The sequence below is a fragment of the Schistocerca piceifrons genome, unplaced genomic scaffold, assembly GCF_021461385.2.
Source record: "Schistocerca piceifrons isolate TAMUIC-IGC-003096 unplaced genomic scaffold, iqSchPice1.1 HiC_scaffold_1420, whole genome shotgun sequence".
Taxonomy (NCBI): Eukaryota; Metazoa; Arthropoda; class Insecta; order Orthoptera; family Acrididae; genus Schistocerca; species Schistocerca piceifrons.
In genome coordinates this window covers 22,501-27,500 of record NW_025727259.1, presented here as the reverse complement: position 1 = coordinate 27,500, position 5,000 = coordinate 22,501, and the positions used below count along the sequence as shown (strand labels likewise).

General features: G+C 52.3%; 1 non-coding gene across 1 annotated transcript in view; it reads right to left on the bottom strand.

Annotated features, from left to right (window-relative positions):
* LOC124734035 overlaps positions 1 to 1,172 on the bottom strand; it is a 1,909-nt gene extending 737 nt beyond the window's left edge. The window contains exon 1 of the ribosomal RNA XR_007009286.1: positions 1 to 1,172. This exon is cut by the window's left edge and continues 737 nt beyond it. This is a non-coding gene — a ribosomal RNA (small subunit ribosomal RNA).
* Between the last annotated feature and the right edge of the window lie 3,828 nt (positions 1,173 to 5,000).

The window sequence follows — 5,000 nt, the reverse complement described above, 5'->3', positions numbered from 1 at the left end:
CCCGCCGAGTCATCGGAGGAACTGCGGCGGATCGCTGGCTGGCATCGTTTATGGTTAGAACTAGGGCGGTATCTGATCGCCTTCGAACCTCTAACTTTCGTTCTTGATTAATGAAAACATACTTGGCAAATGCTTTCGCTTCTGTTCGTCTTGCGACGATCCAAGAATTTCACCTCTAACGTCGCAATACGAATGCCCCCGCCTGTCCCTATTAATCATTACCTCGGGTTCCGAAAACCAACAAAATAGAACCGAGGTCCTATTCCATTATTCCATGCACACAGTATTCAGGCGGGCTTGCCTGCTTTAAGCACTCTAATTTGTTCAAAGTAAACGTGCCGGCCCACCGAGACACTCAATAAAGAGCACCCTGGTAGGATTTCAACGGGGTCCGCCTCGGGACGCACGAGCACGCACGAGGCGGTCGCACGCCTTCGGCTCGCCCCACCGGCAGGACGTCCCACGATACATGCCAGTTAAACACCGACGGGCGGTGAACCAACAGCGTGGGACACAAATCCAACTACGAGCTTTTTAACCGCAACAACTTTAATATACGCTATTGGAGCTGGAATTACCGCGGCTGCTGGCACCAGACTTGCCCTCCAATAGATACTCGTTAAAGGATTTAAAGTGTACTCATTCCGATTACGGGGCCTCGGATGAGTCCCGTATCGTTATTTTTCGTCACTACCTCCCCGTGCCGGGAGTGGGTAATTTGCGCGCCTGCTGCCTTCCTTGGATGTGGTAGCCGTTTCTCAGGCTCCCTCTCCGGAATCGAACCCTGATTCCCCGTTACCCGTTACAACCATGGTAGGCGCAGAACCTACCATCGACAGTTGATAAGGCAGACATTTGAAAGATGCGTCGCCGGTACGAGGACCGTGCGATCAGCCCAAAGTTATTCAGAGTCACCAAGGCAAACGGACCGGACGAGCCGACCGATTGGTTTTGATCTAATAAAAGCGTCCCTTCCATCTCTGGTCGGGACTCTGTTTGCATGTATTAGCTCTAGAATTACCACAGTTATCCAAGTAACGTGGGTACGATCTAAGGAACCATAACTGATTTAATGAGCCATTCGCGGTTTCACCTTAATGCGGCTTGTACTGAGACATGCATGGCTTAATCTTTGAGACAAGCATATGACTACTGGCAGGATCAACCAGGGAGCTGCGTCAACTAGAGCTGAGCAGCCGGCCGCCCGGGAGTGTGTCCCGGGGGCCCGCGCGAACACGCAAGCGTCCGCTCAATCATTCTGCAAACAGGAGGAGGCTGAGCTCCCCTGCACAATACACCTCGAAACCCTCTCAGGTCCCGGCGGCGCGCAGCGCCGTCCCAAGTACTTGGTCGGGTTCGAGAGAGGCGCAATCGCCCGGAGTTAGGCGAGTAGACGCTTTCGGTGCGACCACCCGTGCTCCCAACTGAGCTTGCCGCTGCCGACAGAGGCCCGGGAGCGTGCTGTCGTGGCATTGCCGGCGGGAGACAACACGCGCCACCTACGGTGACCGGCAGCTCCAACGCCAGCGCCACAGAAGGACAAAAGCCCCACTTGGGTGCCGAAGCGAACTCTCCCAGCACAGCGCACGCGCCAACACATCCGCACAGCTGCGATACAAACCACCAGCGAGAACCGCTGGGGCGACCGAGCAGCAGACGGCGTCGCGGCGCCGAGCGCCGGGCGGCGGCGCATCCTCAACGCACACAGTCCTCAATCGGACCAGCACACTGAAGATGTCCACCGCGCTTCGCACCGGGCCCGCGAGGACCTACTTTGGCCGCACGGCGCCGCGCGCAGGGTGCGCCGGCGCGCAGCTGCGACGCCTGCCGCGTCCGTCGGCCGGCGCGCCTGCCACTGGCCGCCCCCACCAGCCGGCTGTAGCGCGTGCGCCCACGCACCGCGCGGCCAGCACGCCGGGAGGCGCCCCCTCACCGGCCGGGGACGGTCCCACCCAGCCACCGCCGCGTATCGCTTCACACCCAGATGCCGTTCAGTTTCGTCGGCATGGTGGGTATCGCTGGAACAACCGGTTCGTACCTCAACCTATCGTCGCCATCACCGATTCACCCCTAGCGAGAACAACCGCACCACAACAGGTTACCATTTGTTCATTTGCGTAACTTCACCAGAAAACGCAGGCGTCCATCGCCATTTGCAACTTCAACGATTATTGCATGCCTGTGTCAGGTGTCACGCCACACTACGTCTGCCCACATACACGCAACAAAATGTGCACGCCTAGACAATACGTGGAAGGTGGCCCCCGTACGTATGCGATGTCCATTGCTCGAACGACTGTCAACCGGCCTCTGTAGCATGTCGCAGATATGGAACGCGGTGCACCATGCCATCACGGTGTGTGAGGAGAGACGACTAGGTCCGAATACATCAACAGACAGCTCATGCTGATCGCCATCCACGGCGTCCGTTCCTCCCACACGTCTCTATGGCGTACCACACTGCAATCCAGCTCTCATAGGGAGACGACACGTAGCTGCGTGCACAATATTTGCACTGTATGGTCCGCCGTTTTTGGGCGCAGTCGTTGTACGGTCACACATGTGCCACGATGTATCATTCGGTACATAAGGACGAATGTGCAGTACAGATTGTGGTTTACGCGTACGACATTAGCGGACGGTTGACACAGGCCGCACCACAACGTAGCCTGAGTACGTCGCATGCGAAGGGCATTGAACATGCAAACTTCTCACCAACCAGCTTGCGAAGGCAGGGGGGCAAGGTGGGGACGTGGGGAGGGGCGGCATGTACGTCCTGCTGCCATCCACATTACAGTGTACAGCAGGAGCATGTGGAAAGTCAGCAAGACTTGCAAGGTGTTTAACATGAAGCGATACACAGGGGAGCGGGCAGTGCGAGTAGCGAACTATATTGCGAGGGTTGCGGGTGGGCAACACTACACTAATTGAACGAGTCGTATAACAATTACAGAGCAGGTTTAGGCGACAACATGGGTTACGTTAGGGGACAACGTGGGTTACGTTAGGGGACAACGTGGGTTACTTTAGGGGACAACGTGGGTTAGGTTAAGGCACAACGTGGGTTAGGTTAAGGCACAACGTGGGTTAGGTTAAGGCACAACGTGGGTTAGGTTAAGGCACAACGTGGGTTAGGTTAAGGCACAACGTGGGTTAGGTTAAGGCACAACGTGGGTTAGGTTAAGGCACAACGTGGGTTAGGTTAAGGCACAACGTGGGTTAGGTTAAGGCACAACATGGGTTAGGTTAAGGCACAACATGGGTTAGGTTAAGGCACAACGTGGGTTAGGTTAAGGCACAACGTGGGTTAGGTTAAGGCACAACGTGGGTTAGGTTAAGGCACAACGTGGGTTAGGTTAAGGCACAACATGGGTTAGGTTAAGGCACAACATGGGTTAGGTTAAGGCACAACATGGGTTAGGTTAAGGCACAACATGGGTTAGGTTAAGGCACAACATGGGTTAGGTTAAGGCACAACATGGGTTAGGTTAAGGCACAACATGGGTTAGGTTAAGGCACAACGTGGGTTAGGTTAAGGCACAACGTGGGTTAGGTTAAGGCACAACATGGGTTAGGTTAAGGCACAACATGGGTTAGGTTAAGGCACAACATGGGTTAGGTTAAGGCACAACATGGGTTAGGTTAAGGCACAACATGGGTTAGGTTAAGGCACAACATGGGTTAGGTTAAGGTACAACATGGGTTAGGTTAAGGTACAACATGGGTTAGGTTAAGGTACAACATGGGTTAGGTTAAGGTACAACATGGGTTAGGTTAAGGTACAACATGGGTTAGGTTAAGGTACAACATGGGTTAGGTTAAGGTACAACGTGGGTTAGGTTAAGGCACAACGTGGGTTAGGTTAAGGCACAACGTGGGTTAGGTTAAGGCACAACGTGGGTTAGGTTAAGGCACAACGTGGGTTAGGTTAAGGCACAACGTGGGTTAGGTTAAGGCACAACATGGGTTAGGTTAAGGCACAACATGGGTTAGGTTAAGGCACAACATGGGTTAGGTTAAGGCACAACGTGGGTTAGGTTAAGGCACAACGTGGGTTAGGTTAAGGCACAACGTGGGTTAGGTTAAGGCACAACATGGGTTAGGTTAAGGCACAACATGGGTTAGGTTAAGGCACAACATGGGTTAGGTTAAGGCACAACATGGGTTAGGTTAAGGCACAACATGGGTTAGGTTAAGGCACAACATGGGTTAGGTTAAGGCACAACATGGGTTAGGTTAAGGCACAACGTGGGTTAGGTTAAGGCACAACGTGGGTTAGGTTAAGGCACAACGTGGGTTAGGTTAAGGCACAACATGGGTTAGGTTAAGGCACAACATGGGTTAGGTTAAGGCACAACATGGGTTAGGTTAAGGCACAACATGGGTTAGGTTAAGGCACAACATGGGTTAGGTTAAGGCACAACATGGGTTAGGTTAAGGTACAACATGGGTTAGGTTAAGGTACAACATGGGTTAGGTTAAGGTACAACATGGGTTAGGTTAAGGTACAACATGGGTTAGGTTAAGGTACAACATGGGTTAGGTTAAGGTACAACATGGGTTAGGTTAAGGTACAACATGGGTTAGGTTAAGGTACAACATGGGTTAGGTTAAGGTACAACATGGGTTAGGTTAAGGTACAACATGGGTTAGGTTAAGGTACAACATAGGTTAGGTTAAGGTACAACATAGGTTAGGTTAAGGTACAACATAGGTTAGGTTAAGGTACAACATAGGTTAGGTTAAGGTACAACATAGGTTAGGTTAAGGTACAACATAGGTTAGGTTAAGGTACAACATAGGTTAGGTTAAGGTACAACATAGGTTAGGTTAAGGTACAACATAGGTTAGGTTAAGGTACAACATAGGTTAGGTTAAGGTACAACATAGGTTAGGTTAAGGTACAACATAGGTTAGGTTAGGTTAGGTTAGGTTACACGTTGTTGTAAGGAAAGGTGTAGGGGGGGGGGGGCGGGGGCGGCAGGTTCGTTGATAGTGAT